Source organism: Schistocerca gregaria, chromosome 8 (assembly GCF_023897955.1).
Source record: "Schistocerca gregaria isolate iqSchGreg1 chromosome 8, iqSchGreg1.2, whole genome shotgun sequence".
In the NCBI taxonomy this organism is placed as follows: Eukaryota; Metazoa; Arthropoda; class Insecta; order Orthoptera; family Acrididae; genus Schistocerca; species Schistocerca gregaria.
Window position 1 is genome coordinate 6,742,493 of NC_064927.1, and position 27,663 is coordinate 6,770,155.

Genomic DNA, 27,663 nt, shown 5'->3' on the forward strand with positions numbered 1-27,663 from the left:
GGAAAACACATTGAAACTGTAACCCAAAAAGCTCTGCAAATATTAAACAACCTCATTTCCATAGGACACAAAAGATTTCACCTACCTCCACATCTCATTAAACTTTATCACAATAGTATCCTAACTTCAGTAGTGGGTTACGGCTCCGGGGTCTGGGTGCACAGACTCACGAGGGTTGTGCCCGCCATGGCAGTGAGAAGGGTTCAGAGAAGCATGGTTCTAAGATCTGTGGGCGCTTATAGAACATCTCCAGGAGGGGCCCTATTAGTCATAATGGGGCTCTGCCCACTTGACATCAAGATTAGGGAGCAAGCAGCCTGGTATTGGGCAAAAAAAGGGAACCAGGGGAAAATAGAAGAAATCATGGGTGTGAGGGTAGAGGACAAAAGGGGGATTTGAAGAAGGGGGGAAGAACTTTGGCAGGGGTCCTGGGAGACAGAAGAAACCGGTCGCAGAACCTTTCAGTTCTTGCCGAACGTGAGGGAGCGCTTAGAAATGAAGTACTTTCAGCCAACACGGGGACTGATCCATTTTCTCACTGGTCATGGACCCTACCCGACATACTTATGTCGGTTTGGGAAGAGGGCTACGCCCGCGTGTGACTGTGGCGCGCCGGAAGGCACTCCGGATCATGTGATTTACGAGTGCCCTCTCTTCAATGATGTAGCGACTACACTTCGAGACGGACTACCGAACCATGACACGTATCAACTCCTCAGACGTGAAGACACTTTTCAGATGATTAATACTCTGGCCAACGAGGTATCACGGAAAGTGTTAAATGAATATCTGAGGGAGATAAACTAAGAATGCGAAAATGAACACCGATATTATCTAGATCCCTTTTGCCATACCGCCAGCGCGCGGACTGGCCGACTTCACATCACAGTTGGGATCCGCCACGCGCAGGATTAGGGGGAGGAGGGGTTAATCTCACCGACTTAGAGATGCACCGGATTTGACTTAGGATAAGTTAGTTTCGTAGGACTTAGAATAGGATATTATACTTAGGTTATGGAACTGCAGCGAGTTAACATCTTGGCCAGCCCAGTGCCAGGGGCAAGCTCTTTGGGGTTAGCTCGAAGAGCAAGGCTTGCAAAGTAGGTTTATATATTCTACTGGCACATATGTGACGCTGCAGGTGTAGAAATTAGCAATTAGTGACAGTAATAGTTTCTTAAGTAGTAGGGATAGTTAGTATAGTGCCCATTGTTGTAGTAACCTGTAGCACATCATATTTTGTAGCATGCTGCATGAAACAATAATAAATGTATTAATATTACGACCCACTAATGCTATTAAGGAAGTGGGTTAATATTGTATAATTATTATTATTGATGATGAATAAAGGTTTTTAAAAAAAAAAAAAAAAAAAAAAGGCTTTATCTACGCCATTCGCCTTAATCACATCTGAGAGTAATTCTTAATAAAAGGCATGTCGCTAATTGTTCGTCATCACAGATACTGTTTGCTATACGGCCACGACGCACAACTGATTTCCAAAATTCGACTTCTTCCTTTGAGGATGGAACTCACGACCCTTGGTTTACTAGTCCAGTGCACTACCACTGAGCTAAAGAAGCGCGGCCTAGCGGTACTTTTGCGTACTTCGTCTGGATCATCAGACTTCAGCTGACAACACTTCATATTACCGACTAATATTTGCAGCTATGGCGACCCATTACTGCTTGGCTACACATCTGCCACGTAACCGATGTCCTCTCCAAACAACAACACTTGCATTTCAGAACATGTCTTTCACACATGTCTACAAAATCACCTTCACCTTCAAATACAGTTTCCTTGCGACTGACAGAGACGTAGGCAATGTTTAAAGTTGCTATTTCCATTACATCACGTTAATCAGAAAAACAGTAATTTACATCTGCAGCGGAACAAAATTCCGTTCCGCCCTGCGTGGGGCTCCAACCCACGACCCTGAGATTAAGAGTCTCATGCTCTACCGTCTGAGCTAGCCGGGCTGCTTGGGTGAATACTTGCCGGGCAGCACGTCACACAGTACTCGTTTGGGTTGGGTGGTCCCATACAGAATCTCCTAATGCTGCCTAATGTTTTCCTAACGTCACACTCGTCACGTACTTCACTTTTATTTCATAATCATTTCTGAGAGGTAAAGAAATTGCATGACAACCTGCAGAGCTAGTGGCGTCAAAATTAACACTCATACTTGATGTGACTCAAAAGGCGAACGAGTTACTTTCCGACGTTGTTTTAGATGTGCAAGTGCCAGTGGAAACTCGCGGTGACGGCACTCTGCCGACCATTTCGCTAGTTAACACCGGTCTTGTAGTGTGTGTTTCAAGCTCAAGAGCATCTCCAAGCAGAAAATGGTCAACAGCAACATTCAGACGGTTTCGTAGTGCTCAAATGCTACATTAAAACGGTATGTTTCTTTTTCACAACTGATAAAACACGAGCGTGACAGCATTCGAATCTGTAATCTTCAGATCCGAAGTCCGACGCCTTATCCATTAGGCCACACAGTTACTGACGACCAAGTGCAACTTGTATATGACTCATCTCGAAACGCTCACACCCCTGAAAATTTGTGTTTTCGTTCTACACAGCCGCTGCCCTTGCTCTTTCCCACCCATTCGTTACATTCAACCTCTTACGTGACCGACCAAATATAGACTGGGAAACAAGACCACACACTTTGTGCATACGGAATCGAAGGCAGGGCGTGCCTCGCCGCATTTGCCACGATGGCCATTTGCTACTTCTGCAGAAGCGGCGGCGGCGACGACGACGACGACGACGACGACGACGACGACGACGACGACGACCGCGAGTGGCTCTGACATATGTGAGAAATACATCTATAAAATGTAATTCAGACTGCCTCGTCCCACCTTATGCTGTACCGCTTTGGCAAAGGCTTTATCTACGCCATTCGCCTTAGTCACATCTGAGAGTAATGCTTAATAAAAGGCATGTCGCTAATTGTTCGTCATCACAGATACTGTTTGCTATACGGCCACGACACGCAACTGATTTCCAAAATTCGACTTCTTCCTTTGAGGATGGTACTCACGACCCTTGGTTTACTAGTCCAGTGCTCTACCACTGAGCTAAAGGGGCGCGTCCTAGCGGTACTTTGGCGTACTTCGTCCTTACGGTCGTCTGGATCATCAGACTTCAGCTGACAACACTTCATATTACCGACTAATATTTGCAGCTATGGCGACCCATTACTGCTTGGCTACACATCTGAAACGTAACCGATGTCCTCTCCAAACAACAACACTTGCATTTCAGAACATGTCTTTCACACATGTCTACAAAGTCACCTTCACCTTCAAATACAGTATCCTAGCTACTGACAGAGACGTAGGCAAAGTTTAAAGTTGCTATTTCCATTACATCACGTTAATCAGAAAAACAGTAATTTACACCTGCAGCGGAACAAATTTCCGTTCCGCCCAGCGTGGGGCTCGAACCCACGCCCCTGAGATTAAGAGTCTCATGCTCTACCGACTGAGCTAGCCGGGCTGCTTGGATGAATACTTGCCGGGCAGCACGTCACACAGTACTCGTTTGGGTTGGGTGGTCCCATACAGAATCTCTCCATGCTGCCTAATGTTTTCCTAACGTCACACTCGTCACGTACTTCACTTTTATTTCATAATCATTTCTGAGAGGTAAAGGAATTGCATGACAACCTGCAGAGCTAGAGGCGTCAAAATTAACACTCATACTTGATGTGACTCAAAAGGCTAACGAGTTACTTTCCGACGTTGTTTTAGATGTGCAAGTGCCAGTGGAAACTCGCGGTGACGGCACTCTGCCTACCATTTCGCTAGTTAACACCGGTCTTGTAGTGTGTGTTTCAAGCTCAAGAGCATCTCCAAGCAGAAAATGGTCAACAGCAACATTCAGACGGTTTCGTACTGCTCAAATGCTACATTAAAACGGTATATTTCTTTTTCACAACTGATAAAACACGAGCGTGACAGTATTCGAACCTGTAATCTTCAGATCCGAAGTCCGACGCCTTATCCATTTTTTTTTTTTTTTTTTTTTTAATTTTACAACTTGTGTATACGTAGATATATGCTGTTTTGCCTTCGAAATCCTGAACCAAAAGATGCTTCATTTGAAACAAAAAATTTATGTCATGCCGAGGCAATAGAGATTGAAGGTTATAGCTTTAGTGCTTTTTTTTTTTTTTTTTTTTTTTTTTTTTTTTTTTTTTTTTCTCATCCACTGCTTCTCGGCAACCTAGCATACTTCTTTGTAATATATAATAAAGTTGTGGGAAGTAGTGGACCCTGAACCTGTATATTATTTTTTTTAATTTCTGTTTAGTTTTTTTATTGTTATTATTATTATTTTTGTTTGTTTGTTATTTTTTTATTGTAAAAGAAAAATCTTCATGGAATGTGAAGAAGGAATTTTATGTTAAGGCACTAATTCCATAGCCTCCTTTCCTTCTTGAGATTAATAATAATAATAAAAAAGTATGTTCCCTTCCATGGAAACAAATGAGACTTCCTTCTCAGTCATAAAATGAATGTATAAGAAAACAATTTATCTTTAACCCTGCGATACTGGCTTTCGGCTTCGGCGTCTTCTGTGCAATAAACAAAATAGCCTTCTTTGCCAGCAGAAGATAAGTGATTGTAATATGAAACTGTAAAAGTGTACTTCTCCCCAATTGTTTTTGTTTAAGCGTCGTTTCGCTTAAATAAACGATTTTTGTTTATCTCGTTGGCTTGTCAACCAATGCCCAGTCGCTCGAATACAATTTGAAGCATATTGCCGTAGTTTTTCTTGTGGTCTTTATATTTCAGGGCGTTATAAAAAGCACACTTCAAGTACATGTAAAAATCAGTGGAATTGTCATTTCCCAGGTGATTAATTACGTAATTCACATAGTGTCCCATTAACCAATGGACCGAGTTGTTTTTTGCTGCTGGAAAATAGCAAGTCTGAGGCCTGAGGAATGTAACAGGGGGAAAATTTTCCACCGAAGATCTCGTAAGAAAAGCCAGTTGTTCCCTAATCCAATTACAGAGTTGTAGATTGCCACCGCACGTGAATCTGTGCACTAACGTGTCGATCAATTTACATTTGAGACATAGGTTCGTGTCGCTAACGCCGATTGCATGTAACCTTTCATTGGTGCTTACGGTCTCATTCACTGTTTTATACCACGCTGACTTGACGTCCGATGGTAGACCACGCATATTAATATTTTTCCATATGGCGTCCCAATCAGTGTGTGGGTATTTACTTTCCAATTTGTTTCTCCCCTCCATTTTCTTTCGATGGGACAGAATATCGCGGGCCGTGATCCGTCGTGAGTTGATGATGACACCGCCGAGATAGCTGAATTCCACAAAATATACACGAACGTATTGGAGCCGGTTATTTATTTTTTGCACATTCACCGGCGCCTGTAAACTGGCAGGCCTGACAACTTCAAATAATTTAGTTGTAATGCTATCAGCGTGGTCGCTAAGGATAGTGGCGGTCCTTTTTATAAAAAGCGCAGACGCCTTATTTCTGATGTCAACTAACCCCAAACCTCCATTCCTGGGATCTAAGGTCGCAGTTTTTGCGTCGACTCTGAATATATCCCCTCTCCAAAGATAGCTGGCAATGGTAGACATTATCTTTTTTCCAATCATTTTCGGTAGTGGGAAGATCTGTGCTATAAAGTAACTCCTGGAGAGAATGCAGTGGTTAATGAAAATCACCCTCTGAACTTGGTTCAAGTTACGGTGGAGGTTTTCTCTTGTTGTTCCAAGAAGTTGTCCCGACGTATTTCTCCAATTGATAGCTGCCATTTTTAACGGACAAGGTGTCAGTGTTATTCCTAGTGCTTTGCATTGGGTGACCATTGTGGCCCAGGCTAAGGTGGTATGTTGAAAACCCCGCAGGTTTAGGAGTTTGCTTTTGTTTGCGTTGACACCTGCTCCGGAGACTCTACAGTACTTTTTAATTAGCGTTTCCAATTTCAAAATGTCGTCGGGATTTCGCAGGACGACTCCGACATCATCGGCATAGGCGTTTATGACTGTTCGGTGACCAGATAATGTGATGCCAGTTAGAGTGGCATGAACACTGCGGAGGAAAGGTTCTAATGAAAGCACGAATAGGAACATGGAGAGGGGGCTTCCTTGAGGAACGCCGCGCCTGATCTGAATCTGCTTTGTCCTCTGGCAGTTAACTGATATACAAGCGCTGATGCCTGTTGCAACATTGCTGATCACACTTACGACTCGCTCATTAAAACCTATTTTGTTCAGTGTGGCACTAAGGAATCTATGATCCACACGATCAAATGCTTTCTGGAAGACAATAAACATGATAGCACATTTTATGGTGGTCACAGCAGTGATGGCAATTATATCTCTATATTCAGCTATGCTTTTGAAAATGCTCTTGGTAGGCACACAGGACTGGTATGGACTTACTATCTTTTTGGCCAACTGAGAGAGTCTGTTGTTTAAAATTCTGCCGATGATTTTATAATCAGAGTTTAACAGGGAGATAGGACGAAAGTTGTTGAGGTTTCTTTTTGCAGCATTTTTTGGGATTAGTACTATTGTGCTCTCTTTAAAAACAGCAGGTAAATGCTTTCCCTGAAGCACCTCGTTCGTCATTCGGGTAAACATGTCACCAATCAGTGGCCAGTATCGTTTATAAAATTCAACAGGCAAACCATCCGGTCCCGGCGATTTCCTCAGAGGAGATTTGCAGATGATTCTGTGGATATCTTCGTTAGTACACTCAACGAGAAGGTCTTCGTTTTCCTCGTCCGAGACCTGTGGAGCTATGTAACTAAGGAACTCATCTAAGGACTCTTCACATACCGGGTTGGCAGTGTATAGGTCTTCGTAATATTTGTGCACTGCATTGACGATGTCTCTCTGAGTCGTGAGTGTCTCGCCAGTTTCAGACTGAAGTCCATCAATGAAGGTGCGTCTCCTGTTTCTTTCGTGCTTCAGTAGATGGTACAAGGAAGCATGTTCATCCTCCACGACTGTCTTAGCCTTGGATTTTAATTTCAGACCCTCCATCTGCTGTCTTTTAAGACTGAGCAATTTGGCCTTAGTTTGCTTGATATCTGCCAGACGGACGTTGGAAGTGTTTGCCTGCTCATATAAATTTCGCAGCATGGTATAATAAAATTCGATGGAATTTTTCAAGTCTTTCGATCGTTGTACACTATACTGGATGAGAACTTTTCTCAGTTTAGGCTTTGCCCTGTTGCACCACCAGTCTAGTACTGAGACGTGTCTATCTGCAGAGCGGAGGCACAATGCCCACGCTTCTGTCAAACTTTCTTCTAATCCGTCGTCCTGCATCAGTGACGTATTAAGGTGCCATGAACTTCTAAAACGGCGAGTGGGTTGCGCAGTAAGGTTGATGGAAGCTAGCACGGAGCTATGATCAGAAAAGTAAACTGGAATCGTCTCTGCTTTAATGAAGGAGCTAACTAGACTTTGCGATATGTAGAGTCTGTCGATCCTGCTACGTGAGTGAGGACCTAGGAATGTAAATGCCACAAAAGTGGGATACATTATTTCCCAAGCATCTTTAAGCTGTAAAACAGTGACGAAACGCTTCAGTTCACTGCAGTTATTAAAATTCGGAACCTGGTCTTTCTTATTTATCACACAATTAAAATCACCGCCTATTATAAGATCTTTTGGGTTTTTCCGTAATAAATAAATGATTTCTTCTTTATAGAACTGTGCTCTTTCCATTCTATTGGATGTGCCAGAAGGGGCATACAGATTGATAAGGGTAGAACCAAAGACTTTTATAGCTATCGCTCTGCCGGAGTCCAACCTCTCGATATCCGAGACAGGAATCCCCTCCCTGACTAAAATTGCTGTACCGACGTTGGTGTCAAGTGAGACATTTAAAATCGCCAAATATCCAGGCACTGTAAGATTAGTCAGCACTACTTCCTGTAGGAAAGCAATGTCCGTCCCTGACTCATATAAATAATCCTTGAGCGCTGTAACTTTAGTCACGGATGTAATCCTGTTAATATTGATAGTCGTAATTGTATATGCCTGGGACATTTAGTTTGCATAAAAAGTAAATAAGTGATTAAAAAGATAACAAAATATTAATAAAAAAAAAAAAGAAAAGAGATGTGCAGCTTCTAGAAGAGAGAAACGACTCCGCTTAAACAAACATCGAAAAGAATAGTCAGTATTTGAAGCTCGGTAAACACTTCATCTGGTTCCTCTGAAATATGACTAAGACAGTAGTACAATTAGAAATGAAACTGGTTCAACAAAATCCCTTTTTTTTTTTTCATCTTACAGCCTCATTTTGGTGCAGGATTCCGAACATCTCGGGTTTTAGTTTTACCGAGGGGCTTTGCATCACTAATGTCACTTGAAGGTACCTCCTTAGGTCTTTCCGTGATGATTTCATACAAGACGTTCTTGGCCGTCGCTTCCTCTTGTGCTGGTTGTTGTTTGCTTTGGTTACGGGAAGCTTTGAGAGTAGGTAGCGGTTTGAGTCGGCGTCTTCGGACATCTTGGTTCAACGCGCCGTCATTCGGATTGTCTATCTTTACCACCGTTGTGACCGAAGCTGCCTCAACAGCATCCTTTTTACGAGTGCCATTTCCTTGTTCTTCCGTCACTAGCTCCAGAGCACTGACTGAGTCGGCGGTTTGTGGGTCTGTAAGTTCTTGAGTTGGGTTCCGCTCCGTCACCTCTTGTGCTTCGGAGCGCGCCTCTTCCGTCTCCGCGACAATCGTTACTGCGTCCCCTCCGTGGACCGTTTGTACCTGTTCAGCCGCCGACAGCGGCCGGGTTGCCTCAGCGGCTGTCGTCACGTCAATACATGTACTGTTTGTTTCCTCGAGCACATCCGCATTACACTGCTTCTGCTTGCGGGTGGAAGGCGAATTACGGGCGGACTCGCCGTCCGAGCCGTCATCGGTCGTTTCCAACGGTCGCTTCTTATTCTGGAGATCGCAATCGGGAACAGAAGGGTGTGATGTAATGACGCTCAGGGGAGGGAACTCCGTAGTAGTTATGGCGGGCACTGCAGAAGTACATGCACCACTGTCGTTAACCGAAAGAAGGGAAGTGCTATTTGGTAAGACATCGCTGAGGGTCAGTTTTTGACGCTGTGTTAGATTGTTCCGAAGAACAAAAACACGGCGCGGACAATCTTGTCGGAAATGACCTGTCTCATTGCAAATATTGCACGTGCGCTCCTGACCAGAATACACAACATGTGCTTTATGGCCTGCAACGGATATATGGGACGGAATGTTGGCTTTCACCTCCATTTCAACGGATCTAATGCCATTAAAACACTGTATCTTGTATAGCTTCGACCATCTTTCGTTATAGATAGATTTAACTTCGCCATATTTAGATAGAGCGTCCTTGATCAACTGATTATCAATTTCAATTGGAACATTCAAAATCCTGACATTGGTGTACATGATATCAGCTTTTCGTACAGAGACATTACTTTTTGAACCGTCTCGATGAACAAATTCGACGGAATTACCCCATTTTGCAAGCAACTTATCGACTGTCACTGAGTTCAGAAATTTAACAAAAACACAGTATTTTTCAGCATCTAATTGCGTGGTATGAACAGAGTCAGAATTTATACCGATTACCTCAGTCAGCCAATCGTGGATTTCCAGCGCAGTGGGTTGGACCGGCCGTGTTTCTTTCTCGAACGAGAAGACTAAAGTATTCTTCCTGACGGTGTCAGACATGGTCGTCGGTTCCGACGAAATTCCGGCAACAACCGAAATTGCGGCGAAGCACGAGACGTGGAACGGACGAAAGCACTATAAAAACACTTATCAGAGACACCACTCAAAAAATAACAGCGAAAATGTACAGCTAACTTCACGTAAACACCAAACACCGGCGATAGCGCTAACGTACGCGGAGTAAACAACAAGCACGTCCGACCGCGGCGACGGCTAAAGCCAGAATGACATCCATTAGGCCACACAGTCACTGACGACCAAGTGCAACTTGTATATGACTCATCTCGAAACGCTCACACCCCTGATAATTTGTGTTTTCGTTCTACACAGCCGCTGCCCTTGCTCTTTCCCACCCATTCGTTACATTCAACCTCTTACGTGACCGACCAAATATAGACTGGGAAACAAGACCACACACTTTGTGCATACGGAATCGAAGGCAGGGCGTGCCTCGCCGCATTTGCCACGATGGCCATTTGCTACTTCTGCAGAAGCGGCGGCGACGACGACGACGACGACGACGACGACGACCGCGAGAGGCTCTGACATATGTGAGAAATACATCTATAAAATGTAATTCAGACTGCCTCGTCCCACCTTATGCTGTACCGCTTTGGCAAAGGCTTTATCTGCGCCATTCGCCTTAATCACATCTGAGAGTAATTCTTAATAAAAGGCATGTCGCCAATTGTTCGTCATCACAGATACTGTTTGCTATACGGCCACGACGCGCAACTGATTTCCAAAATTCGACTTCTTCCTTTGAGGATGCAACTCACGACCCTTGGTTTACTAGTCCAGTGCTCTACCACTGAGCTAAAGAGGCGCGGCCTAGCGGTAATTTTGCGTACTTGGTCCTTACGGTCGTCTGGATCATCAGACTTCAGCTGACAACACTTCATATTACCGACTAATATTTGCAGCTATGGCGACCCATTACTGCTTGGCTACACATCTGACACGTAACCGATGTCCTCTCCAAACAACAACACTTGCATTTCAGAACATGTCTTTCACACATGTCTACAAAATCACCTTCACCCTCAAATACAGTTTCCTTGCGACTGACAGAGACGTAGGCAAAGTTTAAAGTTGCTATTTCCATTACATCACGTTAATCAGAAAAACAGTAATTTACATCTGCAGCGGAACAAAATTCCGTTCCGCCCTGCGTGGGGCTCGAACCCACGACCCTGAGATTAAAAGTCTCATGCTCTACCGACTGAGCTAGCCGGGCTGCTTGGATGAATACTTGCCGGGCAGCACGTCACACAGTACTCGTTTGGGTTGGGTGGTCCCATACAGAATCTCTCCATGCTGCCTAATGTTTTCCTAACGTCACACTCGTCACGTACTTCACTTTTATTTCATAATCATTTCTGAGAGGTAAAGGAATTGCATGACAACCTGCAGAGCTAGTGGCGTCAAAATTAACACTCATACTTGATGTGACTCAAAAGGCGAACGAGTTACTTTCCGACGTTGTTTTAGATGTGCAAGTGCCAGTGGAAACTCGCGGTGACGGCACTCTGCCTACCATTTCCCTAGTTAACACCGGTCTTGTAGTGTGTGTTTCAAGCTCAAGAGCATCTCCAAGCAGAAAATGGTCAACAGCAACATTCAAACGGTTTCGTACTGCTCAAATGCTACATTAAAACGGTATGTTTCTTTTTCACAACTGATAAAACACGATCGTGACAGTATTCGAACCTGTAATCTTCAGATCCGAAGTCCGACGCCTTATCCATTAGGCCACACAGTCACTGACGACCAAGTGCAACTTGTATATGACTCATCTCGAAACGCTCACACCCCTGATAATTTGTGTTTTCGTTCTACACAGCCGCTGCCCTTGCTCTTTCCCACCCATTCGTTACATTCAACCTCTTACGTGACCGACCAAATATAGACTGGGAAACAAGACCACACACTTTGTGCATACGGAATCGAAGGCAGGGCGTGCCTCGCCGCATTTGCCACGATGGCCATTTGCTACTTCTGCAGAAGCGACGACGACGACGACGACGACGACGAGGACGACGACGACGACGACGACGACGACGACGACCGCGAGAGGCTCTGACATATGTGAGAAATACATCTATAAAATGTAATTCAGACTGCCTCGTCCCACCTTATGCTGTACCGCTTTGGCAAAGGCTTTATCTGCGCCATTTGCCTTAATCACATCTGAGAGTAATTCTTAATAAAAGGCATGTCGCTAATTGTTCGTCATCACAGATACTGTTTGCTATACGGCCACGACGCGCAACTAATTTCCAAAATTCGACTTCTTCCTTTGAGGATGGTACTCACGACCCTTGGTTTACTAGTCCAGTGCTCTACCACTGAGCTAAAGGGGCGCGCCCTAGCGGTTCTTTTGCGTACTTCGTCCTTACGGTCGTCTGGATCATCAGACTTCAGCTGACAACACTTCATATTACCGACTAATATTTGCAGCTATGGCGACCCATTACTGCTTGGCTACACATCTGACACCTAACCGATGTCCTCTCCAAACAACAACACTTGCATTTCAGAACATGTCTTTCACACATGTCTACAAAATCACCTTTACCTTCAAATACAGTTTCCTTGCGACTGACAGAGACGTAGGCAAAGTTTAAGGTTGCTATTTCCATTACATCACGTTAATCAGAAAAACAGTAATTTACATCTGCAGCGGAACGAATTTTCGTTCCGCCCAGCGTGGGGCTCGAACCCACGACCCTGATATTAAGAGTGTCATGCTCTACCGACTGAGCTAGCCGGGCTGCTTGGATGAATACTTGCCGGGCAGCACGTCACACAGTACTCGTTTGGGTTGGGTGGTCCCATACAGAATCTCTCCATGCTGCCTAATGTTTTCCTAACGTCACACTCGTCACGTACTTCACTTTTATTTCATAATCATTTCTGAGAGGTAAAGGAATTGCATGACAACCTGCAAAGCTAGTGGCGTCAAAATTAACACTCATACTTGATGTGACTCAAAAGGCTAACGAGTTACTTTCCGACGTTGTTTTAGATGTGCAAGTGCCAGTGGAAACTCGCGGTGACGGCACTCTGCCTACCATTTCGCTAGTTAACACCGGTCTTGTAGTGTGTGTTTCAAGCTCAAGAGCATCTCCAAGCAGAAAATGGTCAACAGCAACATTCAAACGGTTTCGTACTGCTCAAATGCTACATTAAAACGGTACGTTTCTTTTTCACAACTGATAAAACACGAGCGTGACAGTTTTCCAACCTGTAATCTTCAGATCCGAAGTCCGACGCCTTATCCATTAGGCCACACAGTCACTGACGACCAAGTGCAACTTGTATATGACTCATCTCGAAACGCTCACACCCCTGATAATTTGTGTTTTCGTTCTACACAGCCGCTGCCCTTGCTCTTTCTCACCCATTCGTTACATTCAACCTCTTACGTGACCGACCAAATATAGACTGGGAAACAAGACCACACACTTTGTGCATACGGAATCGAAGGCAGGGCGTGCCTCGCCGCATTTGCCACGATGGCCATTTGCTACTTCTGCAGAAGCGGCGGCGGCGACGACGACGACGACGACGACGACGACGACGACGACGACGACGACGACGACGACGACCGCGAGAGGCTCTGACATATGTGAGAAATACATCTATAAAATGTAATTCAGACTGCCTCGTCCCACCTTATGCTGTACCGCTTTGGCAAAGGCTTTATCTGCGCCATTCGCCTTAATCACATCTGAGAGTAATTCTTAATAAAAGGCATGTCGCTAATTGTTCGTCATCACAGATACTGTTTGCTATACGGCCACGACGCGCAACTGATTTCCAAAATTCGACTTCTTCCTTTCAGGATGTAACTCACGACCCTTAATTTACTAGTCCAGTGCTCTACCACTGAGCTAAAGAAGCGCGGCCTAGCGGTACTTTTGCGTACTTCGTCCTTACGGTCGTCTGGATCATCAGACTTCAGCTGACAACACTTCATATTACCGACTAATATTTGCAGCTATGGCGACCCATTACTGCTTGGCTACACATCTGACACATAACCGATGTCCTCTCCAAACAACAACACTTGCATTTCAGAACATGTCTTTCACACATGTCTACAAAATCACCTTTACCTTCAAATACAGTTTCCTTGCGACTGACAGAGACGTAGGCAAAGTTTAAGGTTGCTATTTCCATTACATCACGTTAATCAGAAAAACAGTAATTTACATCTGCAGCGGAACGAATTTTCGTTCCGCCCAGCGTGGGGCTCGAACCCACGACCCTGATATTAAGAGTGTCATGCTCTACCGACTGAGCTAGCCGGGCTGCTTGGATGAATACTTGCCGGGCAGCACGTCACACAGTACTCGTTTGGGTTGGGTGGTCCCATACAGAATCTCTCCATGCTGCCTAATGTTTTCCTAACGTCACACTCGTCACGTACTTCACTTTTATTTCATAATCATTTCTGAGAGGTAAAGGAATTGCATGACAACCTGCAGAGCTAGTGGCGTCAAAATTAACACTCATACTTGGTGTGACTCAAAAGGCGAACGAGTTACTTTCCGACGTTGTTTTAGATGTGCAAGTGCCAGTGGAAACTCGTGGTGACGGCACTCTGAATAACATTTCGCTAGTTAACACCGGTCTTGTAGTGTGTGTTTCAAGCTCAAGAGCATCTCCAAGCAGAAAATGGTCAACAGCAACATTCAGACGGTTTCGTACTGCTCAAATGCTACATTAAAACGGTATGTTTCTTTTTCACAACTGATAAAACACGAGCGTGACAGTATTCGAACCTGTAATCTTCAGATCCGAAGTCCGACGCCTTATCCATTAGGCCACACAGTCACTGACGACCAAGTGCAACTTGTATATGACTCATCTCGAAACGCTCACACCCCTGATAATTTGTGTTTTCGTTCTACACAGCCGCTGCCCTTGCTCTTTCCCACCCATTCGTTACATTCAACCTCTTACGTGACCGACCAAATATAGACTGGGAAACAAGACCACACACTTTGTGCATACGGAATCGAAGGCAGGGCGTGCCTCGCCGCATTTGCCACGATGGCCATTTGCTACTTCTGCAGAAGCGGCGGCGGCGACGACGACGACGACGACGACGACGACGACGACGACGACGACGACGACGACCGCGAGTGGCTCTGACATATGTGAGAAATACATCTATAAAATGTAATTCAAACTGCCTCGTCCCACCTTATGCTGTACCGCTTTGGCAAAGGCTTTATCTGCGCCATCCGCCTTAATCACATCTGAGAGTAATTCTTAATAAAAGGCATGTCGCTAATTGTTCGTCATCACAGATACTGTTTGTTATACGGCCACGACGCGCAACTGATTTCCAAAATTCGACTTCTTCCTTTGAGGATGGTACTCACGACCCTTGGTTTATTAGTCCAGTGCTCTACCACTGAGCTAAAGGGGCGCGTCCTAGCGGTACTTTTGAGTACTTCGTCCTTACGGTCGTCTGGATCATCAGACTTCAGCTGACAACACTTCATATTACCGACTAATATTTGCAGCTATGGCGACCCATTACTGCTTGGCTACACATCTGACACCTAACCGATGTCCTCTCCAAACAACAACACTTGCATTTCAGAACATGTCTTTCACACATGTCTACAAAGTCACCTTCACCTTCAAATACAGTTTCCTTGCTACTGACAGAGACGTAGGCAAAGTTTAAAGTTGCTATTTCCATTACATCACGTTAATCAGAAAAACAGTAATTTACATCTGCAGCGGAACAAAATTACGTTCCGCCCAGCGTGGGGCTCGAACCCACGACCCTGAGATTAAGAGTCTCATGCTCTACCGACTGAGCTAGCCGGGCTGCTTGGATGAGTACTTGCCGGGCAGCACGTCACACAGTACTCGTTTAGGTTGGGTGGTCCCATACAGAATCTCTCCATGCTGCCTAATGTTTTCCTAACGTCACACTCGTCACGTACTTCACTTTTATTTCATAATCATTTCTGAGAGGTAAAGGAATTGCATGACAACCTGCAGAGCTAGTGGCGTCAAAATTAACACTCATACTTGATGTGACTCAAAAGGCTAACGAGTTACTTTCCGACGTTGTTTTAGATGTGCAAGTGCCAGTGGAAACTCGTGGTGACGGCACTCTGCCTACCATTTCGCTAGTTAACACCGGTCTTGTAGTGTGTGTTTCAAGCTCAAGAGCATCTCCAAGCAGAAAATGGTCAACAGCAACATTCAGACGGTTTCGTACTGCTCAAATGCTACATTAAAACGGTATGTTTCTTTTTCACAACTGATAAAACACGAGCTTGAAAGTTTTCCAACCTGTAATCTTCAGATCCGAAGTCCGACGCCTTATCCATTAGGCCACACAGTCACTGACGACCAAGTGCAACTTGTATATGACTCATCTCGAAACGCTCACACCCCTGATAATTTGTGTTTTCGTTCTACACAGCCGCTGCCCTTGCTCTTTCCCACCCATTCGTTACATTCAACCTCTTACGTGACCGACCAAATATAGACTGGGAAACAAGACCACACACTTTGTGCATACGGAATCGAAGGCAGGGCGTGCCTCGCCGCATTTGCCACGATGGCCATTTGCTACTTCTGCAGAAGCGGCGGCGGCGGCGGCGGCGGCGACGACGACGACGACGACGACGACCGCGAGAGGCTCTGACATATGTGAGAAATACATCTATAAACTGTAATTCAGACTGCCTCGTCCCACCTTATGCTGTACCGCTTTGGCAAAGGCTTTATCTGCGCCATTCGCGTTAATTACATCTGAGAGTAATTCTTAATAAAAGGCATGTCGCTAATTGTTCGTCATCACAGATACTGTTTGCTATACGGCCACGACGCGCAACTGATTTCCAAAATTCGACTTCTTCCTTTGAGGATGGAACTCACGACCCTTGGTTTACTAGTCCAGTGCTCTACCACTGAGCTAACGAGGCGCGGCCTAGCGATACGTTTGCGTACTTCGTCCTTACGGTCGTCTGGATCATCAGAATTCAGCTGACAACACTTCATATTACCGACTAATATTTGCAGCTATGGCGACCCATTACTGCTTGGCTACACATCTGACACGTAACCGATGTCCTCTCCAAACAACAACACTTGCATTTCAGAACATGTCTTTCACACAAGTCTACAAAGTCACCTTCACCTTCAAATACAGTTTCCTTGCGACTGACAGAGACGTAGGCAAAGTTTAAAGTTGCTATTTCCATTACATCACGTTAATCAGAAAAACAGTAATTTACATCTGCAGCGGAACAAAATTCCGTTCCGCCCAGCGTGGGGCTCGAACCCACGACCCTGAGATTAAGAGTCTCATGCTCTACCGACTGAGCTAGCCGGGCTGCTTGGGTGAATACTTGCAGGGCAGCACGTCACACAGTACTCGTTTGGGTTGGGTGGTCCCATACAGAATCTCTCCATGCTGCCTAATGTTTTCCTAACGTCACACTCGTCACGTACTTCACTTTTATTTCATAATCATTTCTGAGAGGTAAAGGAATTGCATGACAACCTGCAGAGCTAGTGGCGTCAAAATTAACACTCATACTTGATGTGACTCAAAAGGCGAACGAGTTACTTTCCGACGTTGTTTTAGATGTGCAAGTGCCAGTGGAAACTTGCGGTGACGGCACTCTGCCGACCATTTCGCTAGTTAACACCGGTCTAGTAGTGTGTGTTTCAAGCTCAAGAGCATCTCCAAGCAGAAAATGATCAACAGCAACATTCAGACGGTTTCGTACTGCTCAAATGCTACATTAAAACGGTATGTTTCTTATTCAGAAATGATAAAACACGAGCGTGACAGCATTCGAACCTGTAATCTTCAGATCCGAAGTCCGACGCCTTATCCATTAGGCCACACAGTCACTGACGACCAAGTGCAACTTGTATATGACTCATCTCGAAACGCTCACACCCCTGATAATTTATGTTTTCGTTCTACACAGCCGCTGCCCTTGCTCTTTCCCACCCATTCGTTACATTCAACCTCTTACGTGACCGACCAAATATAGATTGGGAAACAAGACCACACACTTTGTGCATACGGAATCGAAGGCAGGGCGTGCCTCGCCGCATTTGCCACGATGGCCATTTGCTACTTCTGAAGAAGCAGCGGCGGCGGCGGCGGCGGCGGCGGCGGCGACGACGACGACGACGACGACGACGACCGCGAGAGGCTCTGACATATGTGAGAAATACATCTATAAAATGTAATTCAGACTGCCTCGTCCCACCTTATGCTGTACCGCTTTGGCAAAGGCTTTATCTGCGCCATTCGCCTTAATCACATCTGAGAGTAATTCTTAATAAAAGGCATGTCGCTAATTGTTCGTCATCACAGATACTGTTTGCTATACGGCCACGACGCGCAACTGATTTCCAAAATTCGACTTCTTCCTTTGAGGATGCAACTCACGACCCTTGGTTTACTAGTCCAGTGCTCTACCACTGAGCTAAAGAGGCGCGGCCTAGCGGTACTTTTGCGTACTTGGTTCTTACGGTCGTCTGGATCATCAGACTTCAGCTGACAACACTTCATATTACCGACTAATATTTGCAGCTATGGCGACCCATTACTGCTTGGCTACACATCTGACACGTAACCGATGTCCTCTAGAAACAACAACACTTGCATTTCAGAACATGTCTTTCACACATGTCTACTAAATCACCTTCACCTTCAATTACAGTTTCCTTGCGACTGACAGAGACGTAGGCAAAGTTTAAAGTTGCTATTTCCATTACATCACGTTAATCAGAAAAACAGTAATTTACATCTGCAGCGGAACAAAATTCCGTTCCGCCCAGCGTGGGGCTCGAACCCACGACCCTGAGATTAAGAGTCTCATGCTCTACCGACTGAGCTAGCCGGGCTGCTTGGGTGAATACTTGCAGGGCAGCACGTCACACAGTACTCGTTTGGGTTGGGTGGTCCCATACAGAATCTCTCCATGCTGCCTAATGTTTTCCTAACGTCACACTCGTCACGTACTTCACTTTTATTTCATAATCATTTCTGAGAGGTAAAGGAATTGCATGACAACCTGCAGTGCTAGTGGAGTCAAAATTAACACTCATACTTGATGTGACTCAAAAGGCGAACGAGTTACTTTCCGACGTTGTTTTAGATGTGCAAGTGCCAGTGGAAACTCGCGGTGACGACACTCTGCCTACCATTTCGCTAGTTAACACCGGTCTTGTAGTATGTGTTTCAAGCTCAAGAGCATCTCCAAGCAGAAAATGGTCAACAGCAACATTCAGACGGTTTCGTACTGCTCAAATGCTACATTAAAAAGGTATGTTTCTTTTTCAGAACTGATAAAACACGAGCGTGACAGTATTCCAACCTGTAATCTTCAGATCCGAAGTCCGACGCCTTATCCATTAGGCCACACAGTCACTGACGACCAAGTGCAACTTGTATATGACTCATCTCGAAACGCTCACACCCCTGATAATTTGTGTTTTCGTTCTACACAGCCGCTGCCCTTGCTCTTTCCCACCCATTCGTTACATTCAACCTCTTACATGACCGACCAAATATAGACTGGGAAACAAGACCACACACTTTGTGCATACGGAATCGAAGGCAGGGCGTGCCTCGCCGCATTTGCCACGATGGCCATTTGCTACTTCTGTAGAAGCGGCGGCGGCGGCGGCGGCGACGACGACCGCGAGAGGCTCTGACATATGTGAGAAATACATCTATAAAATGTAATTCAGACTGCCTCGTCCCACCTTATGCTGTACCGCTTTGGCAAAGGCTTTATCTGCGCCATTCGCCTTAATCACATCTGAGAGTAATTCTTAATAAAAGGCATGTCGGTAATTGTTCGTCATCACAGATACTGTTTGCTATACGGCCACGACGCGCAACTGATTTCCAAAATTCGACTTCTTCCTTTGAGGATGCAACTCACGACCCTTGGTTTACTAGTCCAGTGCTCTACCACTGAGCTAAAGAGGCGCGGCCTAGCGGTACTTTTGCGTACTTGGTCCTTACGGTCTTCTGGATCATCAGACTTCAGCTGACAACACTTCATATTACCGACTAATATTTGCAGCTATGGCGACCCATTACTGCTTGGCTACACATCTGACACGTAACCGATGTCCTCTAGAAACAACAACACTTGCATTTCAGAACATGTCTTTCACACATGTCTACAAAATCACCTTCACCTTCAATTACAGTTTCCTTGCGACTGACAGAGACGTAGGCAAAGTTTAAAGTTGCTATTTCCATTACATCACGTTAATCAGAAAAACAGTAATTTACATCTGCAGCGGAACAAAATTCCGTTCCGCCCAGCGTGGGGCTCGAACCCACGACCCTGAGATTAAGAGTCTCATGCTCTACCAACTGAGCTTGCCGGGCTGCTTGGGTGAATACTTGCCGGGCAGCACGTCACACATTACTCGTTTGGGTTGGGTGGTCCCATACAGAATCTCTCCATGCTGCCTAATGTTTTCCTAACGTCACACTCGTCACGTACTTCACTTTTATTTCATAATCATTTCTGAGAGGTAAAGGAATTGCATGATAACCTGCAGAGCTAGTGGCGTCAAAATTAACACTCATACTTGATGTGACTCAAAAGGCGAACGAGTTACTTTCCGACGTTGTTTTAGATGTGCAAGTGCCAGTGGAAACTCGCGGTGACGGCACTCTGCCTACCATTTCGCTAGTTAACACCGGTCTTGTAGTGTGTGTTTCAAGCTCAAGAGCATCTCCAAGCAGAAAATGGTCAACAGCAACATTCAGACGGTTTCGTACTGCTCAAATGCTACATTAAAACGGTATGTTTCTTTTTCACAACTGATAAAACACGAGCGTGACAGTATTCCAACCTGTAATATTCAGATCCGAAGTCCGACGCCTTATCCATTAGGCCACACAGTCACTGACGACCAAGTGCAACTTGTATATGACTCATCTCGAAACGCTCACACCCCTGATAATTTGTGTTTTCGTTCTACACAGCCGCTGCCCTTGCTCTTTCCCACCCATTCGTTACATTCAACCTCTTACGTGACCGACCAAATATAGACTGGGAAACAAGACCACACACTTTGTGCATACGGAATCGAAGGCAGGGCGTGCCTGGCCGCATTTGCCACGATGGCCATTTGCTACTTCTGCAGAAGCGGCGGCGGCGACGACGACGACGACGACGACGACGACGACGACGACGACGACCGCGAGAGGCTCTGACATATGTGAGAAATACATCTATAAAATGTAATTCAGACTGCCTCGTCCCACCTTATGCTGTACCGCTTTGGCAAAGGCTTTATCTGCGCCATTCGCCTTAATCACATCTGAGAGTAATTCTTAATAAAAGGCATGTCGGTAATTGTTCGTCATCACAGATACTGTTTGCTATACGGCCACTACGCGCAACTGATTTCCAAAATTCGACTTCTTCCTTTGAGGATGCAACTCACGACCCTTGGTTTACTAGTCCAGTGCTCTACCACTGAGCTAAAAAGGCGCGGCCTAGCGGTACTTTTGCGTACTTCGTCCTTACGGTCGTCTGGATCATCAACTTCAGCTGACAACACTTCATATTACTGACTAATATTTGCAGCTCTGGCGACCCATTACTGCTTGGCTACACATGTGACACGTAACCGATGTCCTCTCCAAACAACAACACTTGCATTTCAGAACATGTCTTTCACACATGTCTACAAAATCACCTTCACCTTCAAATACAGTTTCCTTGCGACTAACAGAGACGTAGGCAAAGTTTAAAGTTGCTATTTCCATTACATCACGTTAATCAGAAAAACAGTAATTTACATCTGCAGCGGAACAAAATTCCGTTCCGCCCAGCGTGGGGCTCGAACCCACGACCCTGAGATTAAGAGTCTCATGCTCTACCGACTGAGCTAGCCGGGCTGCTTCAGTGAATACTTGCCGGGCAGCACGTCACACAGTACTCGTTTGGGTTGGGTGGTTCCATACAGAATCTCTCCATGCTGCCTAATGTTTTCCTAATGTCACACTCGTCACGTACTTCACTTTTATTTCATAATCATTTCTGAGAGGTAAAGGAATTGCATGACAACCTGCAGAGCTAGTGGCGTCAAAATTAACACTCATACTTGATGTGACTTAAAAGGCGAACGAGTTACTTTCCGAAGTTGTTTTAGATGTGTAAGTGCCAGTGGAAACTCGCGGTGACGGCACTCTGCCGACCATTTCGCTAGTTAACACCGGTCTTGTAGTGTGTGATTCAAGCTCAAGAGCATCTCCAAGCAGAAAATGGTCAACAGCAACATTCAGACGGTTTCGTACTGCTCAAATGCTACATTAAAACGGTATGTTTCTTTTTCTGAACTGACAAAACACGAGCGTGACAGCATTCGAACCTGTAATCTTCAGATCCGAAGTCCGACGCCTTATCCATCAGGCCACACAGCCACTGACGACCAAGTGCAACTTGTATATGACTCATCTCGAAACGCTCACACCCCTGATAATTTGTGTTTTCGTTCTACACAGCCGCTGCCCTTGCTCTTTCCCACCCATTCGTTACATTCAACCTCTTACATGACCGACCAAATATAGACTGGGAAACAAGACCACACACTTTGTGCATACGGAATCGAAGGCAGGGCGTGCCTCGCCGCATTTGCCACGATGGCCATTTGCTACTTCTGTAGAAGCGGCGGCGGCGGCGGCGGCGACGACGACCGCGAGAGGCTCTGACATATGTGAGAAATACATCTATAAAATGTAATTCAGACTGCCTCGTCCCACCTTATGCTGTACCGCTTTGGCAAAGGCTTTATCTGCGCCATTCGCCTTAATCACATCTGAGAGTAATTCTTAATAAAAGGCATGTCGGTAATTGTTCGTCATCACAGATACTGTTTGCTATACGGCCACGACACGCAACTGATTTCCAAAATTCGACTTCTTCCTTTGAGGATGGAACTCACGACCCTTGGTTTACTAGTCCAGTGCTCTACCACTGAGCTAACGAGGCGCGGCCTAGCGATACGTTTGCGTACTTCGTCCTTACGGTCGTCTGGATCATCAGAATTCAGCTGACAACACTTCATATTACCGACTAATATTTGCAGCTATGGCGACCCATTACTGCTTGGCTACACATCTGACACGTAACCGATGTCCTCTCCAAACAACAACACTTGCATTTCAGAACATGTCTTTCACACAAGTCTACAAAGTCACCTTCACCTTCAAATACAGTTTCCTTGCGACTGACAGAGACGTAGGCAAAGTTTAAAGTTGCTCTTTCCATTACATCACGTTAATCAGAAAAACAGTAATTTACATCTGCAGCGGAACAAAATTCCGTTCCGCCCAGCGTGGGGCTCGAACCCACGACCCTGAGATTAAGAGTCTCATGCTCTACCGACTGAGCTAGCTGGGCTGCTTGGGTGAATACTTGCAGGGCAGCACGTCACACAGTACTCGTTTGGGTTGGGTGGTCCCATACAGAATCTCTCCATGCTGCCTAATGTTTTCCTAACGTCACACTCGTCACGTACTTCACTTTTATTTCATAATCATTTCTGAGAGGTAAAGGAATTGCATGACAACCTGCAGAGCTAGTGGCGTCAAAATTAACACTCATACTTGATGTGACTCAAAAGGCGAACGAGTTACTTTCCGACGTTGTTTTAGATGTGCAAGTGCCAGTGGAAACTTGCGGTGACGGCACTCTGCCGACCATTTCGCTAGTTAACACCGGTCTTGTAGTGTGTGTTTCAAGCTCAAGAGCATCTCCAAGCAGAAAATGATCAACAGCAACATTCAGACGGTTTCGTACTGCTCAAATGCTACATTAAAACGGTATGTTTCTTATTCAGAAATGATAAAACACGAGCGTGACAGCATTCGAACCTGTAATCTTCAGATCCGAAGTCCGACGCCTTATCCATTAGGCCACACAGTCACTGACGACCAAGTGCAACTTGTATATGACTCATCTCGAAACGCTCACACCCCTGATAATTTATGTTTTCGTTCTACACAGCCGCTGCCCTTGCTCTTTCCCACCCATTCGTTACATTCAACCTCTTACGTGACCGACCAAATATAGATTGGGAAACAAGACCACACACTTTGTGCATACGGAATCGAAGGCAGGGCGTGCCTCGCCGCATTTGCCACGATGGCCATTTGCTACTTCTGAAGAAGCAGCGGCGGCGGCGGCGGCGGCGGCGGCGGCGGCGGCGACGACGACGACGACGACGACGACGACGACCGCGAGAGGCTCTGACATATGTGAGAAATACATCTATAAAATGTAATTCAGACTGCCTCGTCCCACCTTATGCTGTACCGCTTTGGCAAAGGCTTTATCTGCGCCATTCGCCTTAATCACATCTGAGAGTAATTCTTAATAAAAGGCATGTCGGTAATTGTTCGTCATCACAGATACTGTTTGCTATACGGCCACTACGCGCAACTGATTTCCAAAATTCGACTTCTTCCTTTGAGGATGCAACTCACGACCCTTGGTTTACTAGTCCAGTGCTCTACCACTGAGCTAAAAAGGCGCGGCCTAGCGGTACTTTTGCGTACTTCGTCCTTACGGTCGTCTGGATCATCAACTTCAGCTGACAACACTTCATATTACTGACTAATATTTGCAGCTCTGGCGACCCATTACTGCTTGGCTACACATGTGACACGTAACCGATGTCCTCTCCAAACAACAACACTTGCATTTCAGAACATGTCTTTCACACATGTCTACAAAATCACCTTCACCTTCAAATACAGTTTCCTTGCGACTAACAGAGACGTAGGCAAAGTTTAAAGTTGCTATTTCCATTACATCACGTTAATCAGAAAAACAGTAATTTACATCTGCAGCGGAACAAAATTCCGTTCCGCCCAGCGTGGGGCTCGAACCCACGACCCTGAGATTAAGAGTCTCATGCTCTACCGACTGAGCTAGCCGGGCTGCTTCAGTGAATACTTGCCGGGCAGCACGTCACACAGTACTCGTTTGGGTTGGGTGGTTCCATACAGAATCTCTCCATGCTGCCTAATGTTTTCCTAATGTCACACTCGTCACGTACTTCACTTTTATTTCATAATCATTTCTGAGAGGTAAAGGAATTGCATGACAACCTGCAGAGCTAGTGGCGTCAAAATTAACACTCATACTTGATGTGACTTAAAAGGCGAACGAGTTACTTTCCGAAGTTGTTTTAGATGTGTAAGTGCCAGTGGAAACTCGCGGTGACGGCACTCTGCCGACCATTTCGCTAGTTAACACCGGTCTTGTAGTGTGTGATTCAAGCTCAAGAGCATCTCCAAGCAGAAAATGGTCAACAGCAACATTCAGACGGTTTCGTACTGCTCAAATGCTACATTAAAACGGTATGTTTCTTTTTCTGAACTGACAAAACACGAGCGTGACAGCATTCGAACCTGTAATCTTCAGATCCGAAGTCCGACGCCTTATCCATCAGGCCACACAGCCACTGACGACCAAGTGCAACTTGTATATGACTCATCTCGAAACGCTCACACCCCTGATAATTTGTGTTTTCGTTCTACACAGCCGCTGCCCTTGCTCTTTCCCACCCATTCGTTACATTCAACCTCTTACATGACCGACCAAATATAGACTGGGAAACAAGACCACACACTTTGTGCATACGGAATCGAAGGCAGGGCGTGCCTCGCCGCATTTGCCACGATGGCCATTTGCTACTTCTGTAGAAGCGGCGGCGGCGGCGGCGGCGACGACGACCGCGAGAGGCTCTGACATATGTGAGAAATACATCTATAAAATGTAATTCAGACTGCCTCGTCCCACCTTATGCTGTACCGCTTTGGCAAAGGCTTTATCTGCGCCATTCGCCTTAATCACATCTGAGAGTAATTCTTAATAAAAGGCATGTCGGTAATTGTTCGTCATCACAGATACTGTTTGCTATACGGCCACGACGCGCAACTGATTTCCAAAATTCGACTTCTTCCTTTGAGGATGCAACTCACGACCCTTGGTTTACTAGTCCAGTGCTCTACCACTGAGCTAAAGAGGCGCGGCCTAGCGGTACTTTTGCGTACTTGGTCCTTACGGTCTTCTGGATCATCAGACTTCAGCTGACAACACTTCATATTACCGACTAATATTTGCAGCTATGGCGACCCATTACTGCTTGGCTACACATCTGACACGTAACCGATGTCCTCTAGAAACAACAACACTTGCATTTCAGAACATGTCTTTCACACATGTCTACAAAATCACCTTCACCTTCAATTACAGTTTCCTTGCGACTGACAGAGACGTATACAAAGTTTAAAGTTGCTATTTCCATTACATCACGTTAATCAGAAAAACAGTAATTTACATCTGCAGCGGAACAAAATTCCGTTCCGCCCAGCGTGGGGCTCGAACCCACGACCCTGAGATTAAGAGTCTCATGCTCTACCGACTGAGCTAGCCGGGCTGCTTGGGTGAATACTTGCCGGGCAGCACGTCACACATTACTCGTTTGGGTTGGGTGGTCCCATACAGAATCTCTCCATGCTGCCTAATGTTTTCCTAACGTCACACTCGTCACGTACTTCACTTTTATTTCATAATCATTTCTGAGAGGTAAAGGAATTGCATGATAACCTGCAGAGCTAGTGGCGTCAAAATTAACACTCATACTTGATGTGACTCAAAAGGCGAACGAGTTACTTTCCGACGTTGTTTTAGATGTGCAAGTGCCAGTGGAAACTCGCGGTGACGGCACTCTGCCTACCATTTCGCTAGTTAACACCGGTCTTGTAGTGTGTGTTTCAAGCTCAAGAGCATCTCCAAGCAGAAAATGGTCAACAGCAACATTCAGACGGTTTCGTACTGCTCAAATGCTACATTAAAACGGTATGTTTCTTTTTCACAACTGATAAAACACGAGCGTGAAAGTATTCCAACCTGTAATATTCAGATCCGAAGTCCGACGCCTTATCCATTAGGCCACACAGTCACTGACGACCAAGTGCAACTTGTATATGACTCATCTCGAAACGCTCACACCCCTGATAATTTGTGTTTTCGTTCTACACAGCCGCTGCCCTTGCTCTTTCCCACCCATTCGTTACATTCAACCTCTTACGTGACCGACCAAATATAGACTGGGAAACAAGACCACACACTTTGTGCATACGGAATCGAAGGCAGGGCGTGCCTGGCCGCATTTGCCACGATGGCCATTTGCTACTTCTGCAGAAGCGGCGGCGGCGACGACGGCGACGACGACGACGACGACGACGACGACGACGACGACGACGACGACGACCGCGAGAGGCTCTGACATATGTGAGAAATACATCTATAAAATGTAATTCAGACTGCCTCGTCCCACCTTATGCTGTACCGCTTTGGCAAAGGCTTTATCTGCGCCATTCGCCTTAATCACATCTGAGAGTAATTCTTAATAAAAGGCATGTCGGTAATTGTTCGTCATCACAGATACTGTTTGCTATACGGCCACTACGCGCAACTGATTTCCAAAATTCGACTTCTTCCTTTGAGGATGCAACTCACGACCCTTGGTTTACTAGTCCAGTGCTCTACCACTGAGCTAAAAAGGCGCGGCCTAGCGGTACTTTTGCGTACTTCGTCCTTACGGTCGTCTGGATCATCAACTTCAGCTGACAACACTTCATATTACTGACTAATATTTGCAGCTCTGGCGACCCATTACTGCTTGGCTACACATGTGACACGTAACCGATGTCCTCTCCAAACAACAACACTTGCATTTCAGAACATGTCTTTCACACATGTCTACAAAATCACCTTCACCTTCAAATACAGTTTCCTTGCGACTAACAGAGACGTAGGCAAAGTTTAAAGTTGCTATTTCCATTACATCACGTTAATCAGAAAAAC

The 27,663-nt window shown here is 45.6% G+C and overlaps 13 non-coding genes across 13 annotated transcripts; all 13 read right to left on the reverse strand.

The window, feature by feature from the left end:
- Nucleotides 1–1,909: 1,909 nt before the first annotated feature.
- On the reverse strand, nucleotides 1,910–1,982 carry Trnak-cuu (transfer RNA lysine (anticodon CUU)). The gene has a single exon. It is a non-coding gene; the product is annotated as a tRNA-Lys (tRNA).
- Nucleotides 1,983–3,440: 1,458 nt separating this feature from the next.
- Nucleotides 3,441–3,513, reverse strand: Trnak-cuu (transfer RNA lysine (anticodon CUU)). The gene has a single exon. It is a non-coding gene; the product is annotated as a tRNA-Lys (tRNA).
- Nucleotides 3,514–10,903: 7,390 nt separating this feature from the next.
- Nucleotides 10,904–10,976, reverse strand: Trnak-uuu (transfer RNA lysine (anticodon UUU)). Its single transcript has one exon. It is a non-coding gene; the product is annotated as a tRNA-Lys (tRNA).
- A 1,464-nt stretch (nucleotides 10,977–12,440) lies between these two features.
- Trnak-cuu (transfer RNA lysine (anticodon CUU)) lies at nucleotides 12,441–12,513 on the reverse strand. The gene has a single exon. It is a non-coding gene; the product is annotated as a tRNA-Lys (tRNA).
- Nucleotides 12,514–13,983: 1,470 nt separating this feature from the next.
- Trnak-cuu (transfer RNA lysine (anticodon CUU)) lies at nucleotides 13,984–14,056 on the reverse strand. The gene has a single exon. It is a non-coding gene; the product is annotated as a tRNA-Lys (tRNA).
- Nucleotides 14,057–15,520: 1,464 nt separating this feature from the next.
- Trnak-cuu (transfer RNA lysine (anticodon CUU)) lies at nucleotides 15,521–15,593 on the reverse strand. Its single transcript has one exon. It is a non-coding gene; the product is annotated as a tRNA-Lys (tRNA).
- A 1,449-nt stretch (nucleotides 15,594–17,042) lies between these two features.
- Nucleotides 17,043–17,115, reverse strand: Trnak-cuu (transfer RNA lysine (anticodon CUU)). Its single transcript has one exon. It is a non-coding gene; the product is annotated as a tRNA-Lys (tRNA).
- A 1,461-nt stretch (nucleotides 17,116–18,576) lies between these two features.
- Nucleotides 18,577–18,649, reverse strand: Trnak-cuu (transfer RNA lysine (anticodon CUU)). The gene has a single exon. It is a non-coding gene; the product is annotated as a tRNA-Lys (tRNA).
- Nucleotides 18,650–20,080: 1,431 nt separating this feature from the next.
- On the reverse strand, nucleotides 20,081–20,153 carry Trnak-cuu (transfer RNA lysine (anticodon CUU)). Its single transcript has one exon. It is a non-coding gene; the product is annotated as a tRNA-Lys (tRNA).
- A 1,454-nt stretch (nucleotides 20,154–21,607) lies between these two features.
- On the reverse strand, nucleotides 21,608–21,680 carry Trnak-cuu (transfer RNA lysine (anticodon CUU)). Its single transcript has one exon. It is a non-coding gene; the product is annotated as a tRNA-Lys (tRNA).
- A 1,431-nt stretch (nucleotides 21,681–23,111) lies between these two features.
- Trnak-cuu (transfer RNA lysine (anticodon CUU)) lies at nucleotides 23,112–23,184 on the reverse strand. Its single transcript has one exon. It is a non-coding gene; the product is annotated as a tRNA-Lys (tRNA).
- Nucleotides 23,185–24,653: 1,469 nt separating this feature from the next.
- On the reverse strand, nucleotides 24,654–24,726 carry Trnak-cuu (transfer RNA lysine (anticodon CUU)). Its single transcript has one exon. It is a non-coding gene; the product is annotated as a tRNA-Lys (tRNA).
- A 1,431-nt stretch (nucleotides 24,727–26,157) lies between these two features.
- Trnak-cuu (transfer RNA lysine (anticodon CUU)) lies at nucleotides 26,158–26,230 on the reverse strand. Its single transcript has one exon. It is a non-coding gene; the product is annotated as a tRNA-Lys (tRNA).
- Between the last annotated feature and the right edge of the window lie 1,433 nt (nucleotides 26,231–27,663).